Here is a 16,662-nt window from a genome sequence, read left to right on the forward strand (position 1 = left end):
GAGGATTAAGACAGTCCAAAGCCGACAAAAATACTATACAGATGTGAGGAGAAGGGAACTCGAGTTTGAGGTTGGTGACTTGGTCTATTTAAAAATCTCGCCCATGAAGGGATTAAAGAGATTTAGAAAGAAGGGGAAGCTTAGTCCTCGATATATTGACCCTTACTGAATTTTGAGTAATTTTAGGAAGGTAGCTTACGAGCTTTAGTTGCCTGTAGATTTGGCATCAGTGCATCCAGTGTTCCATGTGTCTTCGTTAAAGAAGTGTATCGGTGTTCCATCTATTGTAGTCTCGTTAGAAAGCACAAATGTTCAGAATTTCCTTTCTTATGAAAAATTCCAATTGAAATTCTTGATCATCAGATTCGTAAACTAAAAAACAAGGAAGTTTCCTTGGTTAAAGTTCTTGGGCAAAATCAGTTCGCTGAGGGAGACACTTGGGAAGCAGAAGAGAATATGCGTACCAAGTACCCTCATTTTTTCTCCGCAAATTTAGACTCAGCTTAAGGTAACAGTTTTCTTAGATTGACTCTTTTTCATTCTCAGTCCCAACTATATAATCATTTTCATGTCTTTGCATGTATTCACGAATTTAATTCAGTCAGGTACCATGTTTCAAGCTCAGTCATGTAATCATGTTTTTAGTTATGCATGTTCAGTATGTAATCTCAGTTCCTAAGTATTCTCAGATTAATCAGTCTCATTCGAGGATTAATATTCCCAAGGGGGAGATATTGTAATACCCCGTACTTTTCTTAGCTCAGTTCAGCTTATAGTAATTGCATAAGAGGCCTACAACCTGAAAATTTCACTAACTATTGGGGACTTAGTCTAATTTTTGGCTTCTCAAATACGAGAATTTTTAAATTGGCCTTCCCGATCCTGAGACGTATGTTTTGAGTTAATTCATGTTCAGAAGTGTAAAGAGCATGTCTTGGGGAAGTTTTGGATGGGGATCGGGTCGTGTTTGAATTTTATTTCAGTACGTCACCGCGATAGTGGCACATCACGGTGGGTAAAGCGGTGAGGCCCTTGGTGCATCATGGTGCTCTTCTAAAACGCGTTCCAATTATAAATTTAAATGTTTGGGGGGCATTAGCGTCTCTTTGCCTAAATCCAAGTCATCATAACTTGACTTATATCAGCAATTTGGGCATTATTTGCCCATTCCTCTCCAATTTTATATAAAACAAACCCTAACCCTCTCCCAAGAACATCAAATTTAATTACATTCTCTTCAAGAAAAACTAAGAATTCAAGTCTCCCAATTCAATAACTTCAAGAAAGCTTTCAAGATTGTGTTTTCCTTTCAAGCTTAAGGATGTAAGGTATGTGTGATGTTTATCCATGTTCCCTTTTCACCCATGGAGTCAAAGAATCCATTTTTATATTTTAAATCATGAATTTACATGTTTACAATAAGTTAACTCCATAAAGTTTTTATGAATTTTGATTATACATGATGTTTACAAGTGTTTCACATTGAAAGTAGCCCTTATATGTTTGAATGCTGAAAAATTTCATGTCAAGTTCCAAATTTATGGTTTTAGTATTATAATTATGCTATTCCTACATGTTTCACTCATTCTCATGCTTAAATTTATGAATTTCAAGTGTTTGATTAAATGTCTAAGTGATTAGATTTTGAACAATGAACCTCTAGTATGGTTGGGAAGTATTTATATGTCCCTATTAATATTCCCATTCATTATTGGAGGGTTGTGAACACCCGTTACTTAGCTGTTTACATAAGTTCAGTAGTTTCATAATGATTTCAGGTAAACCATGATCATTGTCATTCAGTCAGCTGTTATACTCAGTTGTTGCTCAGTTTATACTTAGTTCAGCCTAACATCAATATCTTTAGTTGGGAGTAACACTTAGCACCGAGTGAACTAAGGGATGGCGTCTTCCCCATCAGTTAGGCATGAGGCATTAGTAGTAGTCCCTAGGTTATAGATGTATGATGTCACTGTAGACTTTGAGGGGTCCCCCGTCAGTTAGGCATGACATCCTCGTCCTTTGAGACATCAGATTAGTGGATCCACACAGCCAGTGTTAGTACTTGTGGCATGGTACTGACACCCTTCTAATTAGGGTTACAGGTTAGATACCGGTAGTAAATTTGGGACATGTCAGTTATAGCTAGCTTCCACAATCTCAGTTCAGTATTTAGAACAGAATTCAGATCAGGTTTGCTTGCCCACAACATACAGTTTATCAGTTACCAGATTTTAATATTTCAGTTTACAAACTATTTCAATATCATCTTATATGCTTGGTCATGCATTCTCAGAATTTATAGCTGTCACGCATTTATGCATCAATTATCTCATGCTATTAAGCCAGTCAATATTTCATGCACAGTTAATGCATGCATTACAGCCTAACCTCATTTCAAATACCAGTACATTTAATGTACTGACCACATATTTTTTTTGTGATATAATATCTCATATCATAGGTTCAGACGCTCAGTTTCTTGATCGCGCTTAGACAATTCAGCTTATTAGCAGCAACAGTTGTGGTGAGTCCTTATGTGTCTAGAACCTGTTATATCATTTTAGTATTTTCGCATTTCTTTCAGTTAGTCAGTTGGTGTTAGTTGAGGGCTTATCCCATCAACTCCTCAGTCAGTAGAGGCTTTCAGATATTTAGACAGTTAGTCAGTTATCAGTATTTTATCAGACTTTTTAGTATTGCTTTAGACGTTCAGATTCATGACGTAATCATTTTACAGTATTTAAAAACCTTAGGGCTTTAATCATTTTATAGTATTTAATTCGCAGGTCGGACCTAGATTTGGGTTTGTTGGGTTCGTGATTTGGCCGTTATCGGTCAAATCTGGTCGTTGACGTTGGGGTTATCGGGGTTGAGGGATTCAGATCATGTTTTTTCCATGGATGGTGTTTTGCTGTTTGTGTGTTGTTGGAATTGTTGTCTCTGTTCTGTTGTTGTTGAGAAGATGTAGGTGAATTGGGTTGGGTCATGGTAAATTTGGGTTGCTGGAGCGTGTGGGATTTGTATTACGCTGAAGTTGGTTTTTGTTAATGAGTAGAAGAAACCCAAATGGGCCTGGGGCGTGTGGTTTTGTAATTGGGTTAATTTGGGGGTTATTTAATAACTCCAATTCAATCTAATTGGGGTTATTTAAATAAGCCTAATTAGATTTAATTGGATTAGAATAACCATAATTAAATTTTATTAGATTAAAAATAAATCTAATTAAATTTAATTAGATTAAATAATCCCAATTAGGAAATGGTAGTTTTGGGGATTAAGATTGAATTACAATTTAGGTGACTTATTTAAACTCTTACAAAATTAAATATCTACTGGCCAATTGCATTACAATTGGGGCAAATTTGATTTCAATTGAGGTCATATTTAATTAATTCGCTAAATTGAACCGCAATCCGACACGAATTTATACCTCACTTAATCCCGAGCTTCTCGAGCTAGTAAAATCGAACACATATTTATTCAAATAAATTATTTTCGAGAATAAATTATATTTAAATCAAGATTTTAATCCTTTAAATTTATTTCAAGACAAACCTTGATTAAAATTTGATATTTTATGAAAAATAGATATTTAAGTAACAAAAATTATATAATTTCGTATAATTGGATACTATAATATATAATCGCTACTTAAAATGAAAAACTTACCCGGGTAAATACTTTTGAAGAGTTTCTTTATTTGATAAAATAAATGTTGTAATTTTATTGAAAATCGAAGAAACTCGAGATTAAACTTCGTTGTGGAGGGTAAAAATTAGGTGTCAACAACTGCTCCCTCCCTTCGGGTAGGGTGGATGAAAGTAACTCTTGGCAAAGGGAGGTTGACGTTCCTAATTTTTATCCGATGACAAATTTGAATCTGAAAGAGGTTGGCTTTCGCACGAGTTTCATAGAGGTATGGCCGGACCTTGGTATCAGGTTTTCTACATATCTCAGGTTACATGAGAATTCAGGCCACGTGTAGTTCATAAAGCTTGATTTTAAGCACGATCTTCAAGAAAATTCACAAGCTATCTCGGTTTTAAAGTCTTTGATAAAACTGAGAAGTTTAGGAATAAAGGGATTTGGGGAGAGGTTGGAATGCAGTCGAGTTTTCTACATAGAGACCAACTTATATATCCTCGAGACTCAGAGAATCAGTCTGCTTGAAGTTCGACTCAATTGTTAGAAAAGATAGTCTTTTATTTCAGAGGATCTTTGGCTCAGGATGAGTGACAAATTGATCGAGTTGAGGAATAGAGTCTTATAGCCTCTTAACCATGAATGTGGAGCTCTTCACATCCACAAGTAAGAATTTACCTGGACATAATTTCCAAAACTCTAGCTGTCCTATCACTTGAATTTGAAAGAGAAGGTTACCCTCGGCATGAGTTTAGAAATATTCCAAGGGTGAAGCTGAAACAAAATATCCCAGAATACCCACATACCTTCTAATAGGGGTGTGGTTGTATGGTGGTGGCGATCATCCTTTATCTCGCGTCCAAAGAGTTTGACGTCCGTCTCTAGACTATGTCTTGTTTTGCTGCTAAAAAAGAGTTCCACATTATACTGTGTCCTATATGGAGTCGTCCGCACCTGTGGTTTTGATTTGAGATTTTTATCCTCTTGGATGCTCTCAAAAATGTTTCAAACAAAGAGTGTTAGGCGTAACATAATTCACGAAAAAGGTATATAGTCTTTACCATATCTCCACGTAAGTTATCGCTAGAAAAGCAAAGTCATCCTTTCATGTACCTATTTGGAAGAAGATAACTTGCAACAACAGACACAACAACCCGCTTGGTTGTTGCATAATCAACATATTTGTCGAGTGAATACGTTTTCAAAGTGGGGTGGCCTTTTTGAACACTGATGACACTTTAGGTAGAACGGTCCCTGCAACCGTGTAATCTTATACTAATGAGGTAGCCTTTTTGTTCACCTATAATGCTAGCTGCATGTGGAATGATAACCTTTCTGGTTATTGCCAATGATTCTTTGCATATGACATCGGGTAAGTCTTGCACATCTTTTGTATTGATACAACTTATAGATTTCCCTTGAATTATCAATCTTTGGATAATCTTGCACATTATTTGATGTTGGATATGAGGCAACTTACAAATATCCTTTGAATTGCTAGCTTTTAGGTGATCCTGCACATTATCCGACCTTGGATAAGAGATGACTTATAGATATCCCTCCAATCATTAACTCTCTGGTATTCCTGCACATCATTCGACCTTAGATACAATATGACTTACAAATAGGGGTGTACATAAGCCGGGTTGGTTTGTTTTTTATTAAAAAATATCAAACCAATCATGTCGGTTTATTAAAACTATAAACCAAATCAAACTAACATAAAATTGTTTCTTTCGGTTTAGGTTTTAGTCATTTTTTTTTATTTTTTTGTTTTTTTTTCGGTTTTTTTTATAATCCTTAGTTTTTACAATTATATTATGATCGAAGACTAGATCAAATATGTTTTCATTTATGTGCTAATGGAAAACCATAATTATGAAAAACATGAGGAGCGAAAAACTCTCTTGAAACTAAAAAGTGAGATGAAGAGCAAAAAGTTTAGGTTTTAAGTTTATATTGGGTTTTTGATCATTTAATTAGCAATTAATAGAAAAATATTACAACTTAAAGGCCCAAATCTAAATATATATAGGGCAAAATTCAAAAATCGCATAATTATCCCCTTAATTATGAGTTTCATAGCAATAGTTTCATAATTACATAATATAGCAAGTTGTATTTTGTATTTTTGCAAACTGTTGCTACAAAAATACAAATACATATGATTTTTACTACCCTTATGATCGATATTTATTTTGTATTTTTGCAAAGTATTGCTAAAAAAATACAAATACTTACAAATACATATGCTTCAAAATGTAATTTGATAAAAGTGTTGTTATTTTTTGTAATTTAATATTGAAGTATGCTATTTTATGTATTTTATATATCTACATCTACTTTAAAATTATTGAAAATTACTAAAACTAGTTGAAAAAGTATTTAAAAAGTAGATTATAATTAATATTTTATGTATAAAAAAGTTTTGAATATTATATATATATATATATATATATATATATATATATTATGTAGGTTTGATTCGAGTTCGGTTTGATTTTTTTTGGTTAATACCAAACCAAACCAAGAATGGTCGGTTTTTTTCTAACTCCAAACCAATCAAACCAAACCATAAGTCGGTTGTTTTTCTTGGTTTGGTTTGGTTCGTCGGTTCGGTTTGACTTGACGATTTGGTCTATATAGCCCTACTTACAGATATGTCTCAAATTGCTAGTCTTTGGGCAATCCTGAACATAATCGATCTTGGATACGATATGACTTATAGAGAACCCTTGGACATCATCAATTTTATAATCTTGCATATTCTCCGGTAAGGATTTAGGTGCGGCTTACGGATGACCTATGGGCTAAAAAATTATAGGTAATCTTACACACTACCCTATTTCAAATGATATAACTTATAGATGAACCTCAGATTATCAATTTTTAAGGGAATCTCATATGTTATGCGCTTTCAAATAGCAACTTAAAGGAGTCCCTTAAAATCGTGTACTCTTGATGAATTCAGATGCTGTATCATAAAATGATGAGATATCCTCGATGCCATATTTGTGTCTCACGTGTCAACAGATATTAAATAATGATGAAATCATTGACGCCAGCATTTATGTCTCGCGTGTCAACAGATATTAAATGCGGATGATAGCCTCGACGCCAGCGTTTATGTCTTGTGTGTCAACAGATATGAAATGTAGATGATATCCTCGACGCCAGCGTTTATGCCTCATGTTTTAATAGATACTGAATTTTGATGATATCCTCAACTCCAGCATTTATGTCTTACGTATCAACAGATATTAAATGTGGATAATATCCCTGATCTAGCGTTTATGTCTTGTGTGTCAACATATATGAAATACAAATGATATCCTCGACATCAGCGTTTATGTCTCACATTTTAACAGATATTGAATGTTGATAATATCCTCGACACCAGTATTTATATCTCACATGTTAACAGATATTAAATGCAGATAATATGAAATGACCCTCTCGGCAATGGCATGAATGGTTCTCTTGACAATCATATGAAATGGACCTCTTGGCAATAATATGAACTAGCCCTCTTTGTAATAGCATGAATGGCCCTCCGGGCAATGATATGAAGTAAGCCTCTTGGCAATGGCATAAATTGCCCTCTTGGCAATGGTATGCAATGGTCCTTCCAGTGATTTGGAAACAATTTCACCTGAATTTTTTTGTCTGCGTCTTACTTTCTACATATATCTTTACTCAAGGTAGACAATTAGTAGACACAATGTTGCTCTTGCTGGCGACCAAAATCAAGCTTTATGATAGTTTAATGACAAATACTGAGCATCATAATTTGAATGACTTATTCTGCTATTAATCTTCACTTTTTAAAAGCAATGATTAAATAGAAAATCCACTGGATGCAGGTAAATGGGGAAAAACCCTTGTTTGGGGATTACTTAAATACCGTTGCTTCTCTTCAAGGCAAATTTTGAGAATAACGTTCTGCTCTTCTTCCTATTGAGTGATCCTTTGGTTGTTGTATGTATTATGCCAACTTCCTTGAATGTACTTGAGCTCAAGGTAAATATTTAGTAGACACAAAGTCGCTTTTGCTAGCAACTATTTTACAAAAAATTATAAATACAATATTCATAAAGAAGATAAGATACCTTTGTTTGTCCTTCATGATCTTAAGAAATGAGATAGACAATTCAAAAGGCCCTCGATAAATGGGTATTAAACTTATTTTTGGGGCTACCCAAAAAATACCGTTCTTGAGCATAATATGCTCTGGTGTGACTCCCAACTTATTCGGAGATTTTTTGAAAGAGACTCTCATTTTTGTGTATTGATCCCTGCATCCACAATAAAATGATTAGGTTTGAGTGAAACTACTTCGTGTTGACCTCCTTCGATCCTTGATTTGATCCTCGCCATCTTTCAGGTACTCCGTCATATTGGGACTTCCTCCCCTGACTCTCCATCCCAATTCATGTCTAGGCAAGTACTAAATAAAAGATTTGTATAGATTTCTGAAAGTAGTCTTAATTTTAGAAAATGGTTTTGAAAATTTTAGAAAATCTCTGCCAGTCATGTCATGTACTAGCTCAACGAACGTCTTCCTCTTGGTTTTGACTATATCCGACGGAGGATTTCCAAAACTCATCATCATTATTAGAGGGTTCTTCAAATAGTTCTGTCATAGCCAGAAATTGAGTCCACCTAGACTTTGTCACAACTGGTGACTTCAAAAGTTTGACTTTGACCTCTGGTGCTGGCGAATTTCAAATATATTCTAGTTTTTGGTAGAAATTTTGAGGCCTTCCTCAAAATTTTTGCCCCAGTTTAAAGTTGTTAGAGATGATATCAACTCGAGAGGATCCTAAGTGTTTGTTAGTATTCGTTTTCTTTGTTAGATGATGATCTTTCTCATGTGAATTTTTGAAATTTCTTCTCAAAAATTCTTCCCCAGTTTCCATTTTCTGGAGTTATATGACCAAGCCGTTGGAGCACCTACGTATCCCGTTGAAGTAGGAATCAGGTCAAACATAGTTCTGGACTTCGCTAAGGATATATATAAAATTTGAATGGGTTGACCGAAGCCGACATAGGCCCCCTACGTATCCCTTTCTTGGGAATTTAGGTCATCACGTAGTTCATACACAAAAAGAAAGGATTCTAGGCGATAACATATTAGAAAACAAACATCATTATAAAGGCGATTACAATCAAAAGAAATAGAAGCTAAAACACCTTTCAAACATAGTATCTTTTTACCGCATCAGAATCAATTGGTTTGGTCCACTCTTGACCATCCATCTCAGGTAGGATTAGGGCTCCTCCAGGTTGGGCTTCTTTCGGTTTTCAAATTCCTCTATATCTTTCACTAACTTCTCCTCATCACCTTATTTCCATTCATCATTTTTCTCTTTGCTTTGTTTATCTAACCCTTTTCATGACATAACATTGACAAGTTTTTAAATTCTTGCTACCAAAATAAACCATGTTAGATTATAACAAGATAATAAAAGATGATAATATAATCATATTTAAAATTAACTTCTTAAATAAAGGAAGGCCTTTTGGAAAATAAATAAAAACTATGGCTCATAACTCACGCAAATGCGGGCCCATGCCTTTTTGAAAGCTGTAAATACAAAAAAAAAAAATTTGAGACATAAAAGGGTGGACACGGGGCCTTCTCCGGATCATCACCTATTTTTAAAACTATTAGTGAATGCCCTTTCATCTACTACAATGGGCGATGAGTTATGAGTGGAGTGGAAGTCTAATTTTGCAAAGCCTCTCTTGGTGCAACCTTCTTTACCCCAGTGGACTTCGGGAAATCTTCTAGTATAACATTACATCCCTCGAATACATTTCCTATCCCATCCCCAAGACCATCATTATTCGACATCTCGCGAACGGAAAATTATTGGTGCAGGAGTGGCAACGGTTTGGACAAACTCATCTTTGAATTATCTTCAGTCTCATGTTCCTCTCTTGGTTGGACCATAGTAGGCTCAATAATTCCTTCTGAATTCTTACTCAAGGTGGCCAAAACTTTCTCTATCTTTTGCACTCCTTTTGTCTTTATGGAATTTTATGGATCCACCTTAGTAATAATCTTACCAGATACCCATTCGCCTGCTATTTTGGTCATTATAACCGTGGCTCCCTCATGATTAGGCAATGGATTACAGGTGAAATTTGGTGTCGGCACTTGAAGAGTGATAATTTTCTGATCAATCAAGTCTTGGATCTTGTGTTTTAGATTAATGCAATCTTCAGTATTATGCTCGAGCGCTCCTAATGATAAGCACAGAATTGATCGGCCTAAAAAAATTGGGAATTAATATTGGTAGAATTTGGTGGAATAGGCTATAAATAACAAGCTTTCATCAATCTTTCGAAGAGTTGGGTACTACTTTCAACCAATGGAGTGAATTTTCCAGGAGGCTTCTTTTCAAGATTTATACGTGGGGGATTATACTGATTTTGATTAGCAGGAGGAGGTACTTGATGATAGTTTGGAGGCGCTTGGACATTTATTTGGTTGTTTGGAAAGTAGATTGAACGTGAGATTGATAATTTGGCTTCGGAGCTTGGCACTGGGGTAAAATATTTGGAAGTGGAGCTTGATATTGGGGTTGGGCGTAGAATACAGGCTGAAAACTTGGTAATGGTGGTGAGGAAAGAATATTACTAGGCTTAAACATCTTCAATTCATCAACAAAACTAGTAGAGATCGCAGTCACATCCTCTCTTTTCTTCTTTGAGAATGCAAAAGATTCAGATGTTGGGGTTTTGGCAATTTTCCTGTTCGAATGCCTTCCTCTAATGATTCCCTAATCTTTACCAAATCTGCAAAAGTTGCTCAAACTGCGGATACCATTCTGGTATAAAATTCTCACTCCTATGTGCGAGACAAAATCGATACCATTTCTTCCCCAGACATGGGAGGTTGTACTTTGGTAGCTTCTTTTCTCCAACGGAAGGTATAGTCTCGAAAACACTCATCATTCTTATGCTTGATCCGATCTAATAAGTATTGGTCAGGGACTATTTCAATGTTAAACGCAAACCTATCAAGGAAACCTTTAGCCTATGCCCTCCAACCAGTCCATCTTTTCAGTTTTTGAGACGTGAACTAATCTAAGGCTTCCCACTTAAGCTCTGGCTGAACAAGTGCATCAATAATGCCTCATTTTTTCCTACCCATACCATTTGATCACAATACCTTCTTAGATGAGCCATCAAATTTCCAGTATCGCCGAATACCTCAAATTTAGGGACCTTAAATCCTTCTGATAGATCTACTCCAGGGTGAACACATAGATTATCGTAACCTAGGCCATCATTGTCCCCCATCCCATGAGATTCTTTGATCCTCATAACCTCTTTATTTAGAGCCAATAACTTTATTTCATGATTCGCCCTCCACTCTTTCTCCTTCTTCTCGTAATGGTCTATCTCGAGATTAGGAAGAGAATTATAGACGTCAGGGGATATGATGACATGAGGAGGATTTGGAAGAGTAGTTTGATTTTGAGGATGAAAGGAAGTTGGTTGGTAGGTGAAGAGGACATTTTGGAAATTGGAAAAGTTTTGTGGAATTTAAGAGTAGTTTGGTGGGATCTGAGAAGGATTTTACAGATTTGGAAATGAATTTGGTGGATTCGGAGAGAGATTTGATGGATTTGGTAGATTTGGGGATGGATTTTGTGGGTTTGGGAGCAAATTTTATGGATTTGGGAGCGAATTTTGTAGATTTGAAAATGGGTTCTGGGGATTTGGTAATGAATTTGTTGGCTATGGAGATAGGTTTAGGGATGGATTTTGTGGATGGTAAGCATCTGGGTTATTTTCGTGATTGGTGTTTTGGACAAGTGGAGCAGCGGAGATGGACGATATGTTATTTGGATGGTCCCCGAGAATAGGTGTACTGAGGGGAGAGATTTGGAGTGGAATCCCGTGTCCTCCCGAAGATGGAGCATTGACAGTGATGGCTAGGTTAGCCAAATCTCAAGTACGATTTATCTCCTCCTGAAGTATTTCTAATTTTCTCGTGAGTTCAGTAATCATCTCTCTTTGTTCTGCTATAACATCGTCCCTGATAGTCAATCCATTTTCTTCATCGTTTCCAGTCATTTTTGAATGATGGTTGGAGGATAGGATTTTATGCACTTTTAACCGGGTGAAATAAGGATGTTCTGCCAGCTTATTTCAACACGGAGTAGTTTTCTATTATCTGTAAAGTAAAATAACTCAAAGGCAGATATGTTAGTTTCCATATGTGATAAGTAATGCAAGATATTTGACAAGAAATAAACACGTAGAGTTTTTTGTGTCATGGCCAAATTGATCCTCATGAGTATAGTGGATAAAATTTTCTTTGATTCAAACAAACACACATAAACACATAAGGCAGTTATATCACATAAACATTATAATAGTGTGTATCCTAACTGGGGTGACCCTTTTGAGCCAAGGGTTTAGGCCTGACAAACTTTGGAGAAAATATATGCCTTTTTAAAAGCCAATCCTTTATCCCCCAATTCCATAGATATACATGAACGACATAAATGCCTATAAGAGTTGCACAAAAGGGATACAACCTTTAGGGAAAGGGAAATAACATGAGAAAAGAAATGATGTCCCATACAGGGGATAGAAAATACTAATTCCTGAATGCTTCTTCTATCGGCCTTCACCCTCTTAGCTTTGTCCATTCCTCATTATTGGTGACATATTTTAATAATCAAGAAATTTCCGTATAACTGTGCCATAGATGCCATGCAACTGTCCAAATCGATTAATTTCTTGCTTGTCTTGTTTTAATTCCTTCGTCAATCAGTGTATGATTGAGGCATCCTTATACGAAAGTAAGTAAAGCAAGTATTCTCCCGACCCCCCAAAGGATAATGGATTGGATTAAACAAACATATATTTCTTCAACACATAAATATGATTCATCTATAATTGACTCGGGGTTAATAGAAACAGGGCAAGTTTTCTAATGGGCTCAATACCCCCCCCCCAGGTATTGGGTCATCCTAGTCTCATGCCTAAATTAAAATTTTGGTTTCGCTCTATTCTAGATGTCTAGAGTGGGTTTGAACACAGGTTTCCAAGCGGACAACTTGGGTTTGAAAATACGAACAGCCACCAGACGACTCATGTGCTAATAAACCATCATATTTTCAACGCATTTTTTTGAAATTGAACAATAGAGGTCGGGACATCCACGAAACCCTAAAACAGTTTAAATAATGCAGGAATATGTTATGAGATGAAATAATTAAATATCGCAAAATCAAAACATATAAACACGTAAACCGTTAATCATAAGATGAAATCAAACATTTGGTTAGAACCTAGCTAAATATCCCCAGTAGAGTCGTCGTTTCTGTTTTGCGGAAATTTTGACTTTTGAAGAGTCGCCACTTAATTTTGAAAAGGAATTAAGAAACCTTTATAAAATACATTAAATGATCCAAAATAGAAAAATCATTTAAAATTAAAAGATTTTCCTATTAACGTTTTAGGAAGGAGTTAGGCACCTAAAACGTCCGCTAACTTGCGGTTATCCGGACTGTATGAAAAATATCTTTTGATTAACTTTGAGAAGATTGATTTGTTAAAAAGTGCTAGATTTTATAAAATGATTTGTATAAAATAGATGTCGACAACTTAGTAGAGATTTTAACTAAGTCTAAACAAATGAAAAGGCAGATAAACACATAAAAGGGGAAGGGGAGAAAGTAAAAGATTTAGGCTATTGGGCCCAAACCTCATTAGGCTTTTGGCCCATTTGCACCTATCCTAAACTATTTTCTTTTTTTAGGCCCGTCGGCCCAAAATCTGCTCCACCTGTATTAAATACAACTTTGGCTTCGAGGCCCAAAATGAATGAATAATAAAATAAAAAAGTAAATAAAGACAATAAGAAATGACTAAATAAATAAATGAAGAAACAAATAAATGAAAAATGAGACTTTTAAGTCTCTTGGCCGCTTCAAAAATGGACTTTAACCCATTTCTTCTTCTTTCACCTCCTCGTATTCATATGTCATGAGATTGACTTTTGACCTTGCCCCCTCGGGATTGAATCAAAGGATGGGCCTCACTGGCCCATTACAACATACAAAGGGGAAAGAGTCCATTTAGACTCCGAGGCGGGTTCATGCAAAGGACAAATAAAAAAGAAAAATTAATACTCATTCTGAATTTGCAACCAATCACCATAGATATGAAATAATCCACAAATTTGGAAGTGAAACATATACTAACCAAAGAAATTCTTAAATTAAAAGGAGATGAATCAATATTAATCCAAAATTGGCTATTCAACTATCTATTAGACACTCGAAACAATTAATGAAAAAGAAAAGCATGCATGATTTGGGGTTTACTCAAATTCAAATCATTCTTTCAAAATAGCAAATCAGAAGTCAACATCTTTTCACTACGATTCAAAGCATTTGTAATTATCAAGACGTAACCCCCATTTAGAATTATTTTTGAAATACCGAATTCATTCAATCATTAGGAAGGCAAACTAGTTTATCAAGACCTATCATTAAATCCAAGGGCATATGCGTCTTTATAAAAAAAATCTCAAAACAAAATGGGAAAATAGAACAACAAAGCAACAAAAGAGAAATTGTCACGAAAATGCAGTTATGGTTTGACCTATGACAATAGTTAGATAGATTTATAACACCCCAATTTTCTGAACCAGAATGCTACACGGTGCTCATGACCCCGAAGTACCACAAGCTAACCCATGACTGATATCTGTACCTGTAACTGCATAATATTCATATAAAATGCGGAAACATGAACAAAGAGGGCGTAAGGTTCAATCTTGAATAATACGATATCTGAAATAAAGTGGTATCACAGTACTAAAACAAAACTGAAAATACTAAAGTCTAAATCTGAAAACTCTATAATCATCTGAAAGCCTCTAAACTGTCTGAATAAGGAGTTGAAGGAACATGTCTCCAACTAACTCCCTAAACTAAAATACTGGAATAATAAATGTAACGATCATGTCCTTGAAAGATGAGGACTCACTACTTACTGAACTGCTACTGCTGATCTGGAATTTGCACCTAAGAACCTATGGTGTAACATAAAAAGAAAGCACCATAGCGCAAATGCGTCAGTACAACAAAAGTACTGAGTATACGTGGGGGTAGGCTAAATGCATGGGGTTTATATACATGAACATACTGACTAATATAAATGTGAGAATACATACATACATACATACATACGTAACTACTACAGAACTCATGGAGATACTGACTACTTGAGTTTGAATCTGACAACTTGAGTTTAGTGATACTGAGATACTGAATGACTGATGACATGGATGACTATATATCACAATCCTAATTCTGGGGAAAACTATCTAAGTTCCAAACTGTATCTGAACATCTAAGTATGAGACCACTCCTACCTGACGAGTGATCTCTGAAACTGATAGTGAGAATACTCGACTGAATCTGAGATTGAGATCAGGCCTGTCTGCTGGGTGACCTCTAGATATAATAATAAGCATCTGAATATGGGACCAAGCCTATTTGACGGGATGGTCCAGGAATCATTGGAACTATCTGAGTTCCTTACTGAGATTAATGACTGTATCTAACAGTCCTGATTCCTGATTTCTACTTTAAAGACTGGAACTAAAACTGTAACTGTACTGTGACTATGGGAGTAGTAACCTAACCGACATGCCCTGCTACTATACTGGTGGGGTCCAATCTTTGCCCTGATTGGAAGGGTGTCAATACCATGCCACAGGTAGAGACCTCTGCTATGGTCAAGCCTCTCTAACGGGTGACCCTGAACAAGAAATCAAGCCTAAGGCAATATAATAGTCAAGTTTAGCCTTAATCTGATGGGTGACTCCTGTCCTGCACTAGCTACGCAGTTCTAGAGTACAGGGATTGTTGCTAATGGTTCTACCTCTCTAACGGGGAAATCGTCATCCCCATACTCTCTCGGTGCTAGTTCCAACTCCCAACTGAAAGACACCGAACAGATTAACTGAGTTGAACTGACTAACGAAATTGAACTGATTTTGAGTTTAGTGAGTTTCTTGGACTGACGAAACACTACTAACATCTGATATCTAGCTAAGTCATGAGATTGCAGATCTTACTGAGTACTGAGTTTTCATGAGATTTTTGAGTCTTTCCTGAGTCACATGACTAACTGCAATCTATGGAATATAGCTTGACTGAGGATGTCTTGAAACATGACACTAGCTCTAGGCACACAGCTATAGTTTTTGGGTACAAGTACCCCCAGGACTCGATGGAAGAAAACTGACACATATGACTTACTTGATCATAGGAGTAGAGTCCATAATTCACAATATCATAAGTAAGGATTTCATAATAAGAATGATTCTCAGCAAACTATCACATGATCGGAAATGCACACAACATGTATATACTTGCACGGCTTCAATAACATGGTCATTCCATATTACAACAATATCATGAGCATCTCATACAACATCTTCAATTCGAGAAAATAGCATGGGGATCACATTGAACATAAACTTAGAACATAGAACAGTCATTTAGGGCTTATTATGTCATAAAAGCATGATTTCTATTCCCTTAGGTATTTTCACAAACACCTTACATGCACATCTTAGGCATAGATGGATTTATCAAGATTTCAAACATTCAACCACCAATTTCATATGTTTATACGTTAAATACCACCATATCCTTATATAAAACATATAAAGATCCCATCTTAGGCATCATCAAACTCCAACCACATAAACATCAACCACCAACAACATAAACATCATAATACATAATTTAGAAGATGGTTCTTCAGCTTCATGAACGAAAGGAGTCCATGAATCAACTCACACATACCTTAGAAGGAATATTCTTGATGATTAACGGAGGAATTTCCTTGAAATCGGATCTTCAAGCTTAGTTACACAACCCTAGTTGTTTTTCTCTTTTATTGCTCTTGGATGATGAGCTTTGAGATGATAATAGGGTTGTAATATGTTTAGAAGCTATATATTTCATA

Source organism: Capsicum annuum, chromosome 10, assembly GCF_002878395.1.
Source record: "Capsicum annuum cultivar UCD-10X-F1 chromosome 10, UCD10Xv1.1, whole genome shotgun sequence".
Taxonomy (NCBI): Eukaryota; Viridiplantae; Streptophyta; class Magnoliopsida; order Solanales; family Solanaceae; genus Capsicum; species Capsicum annuum.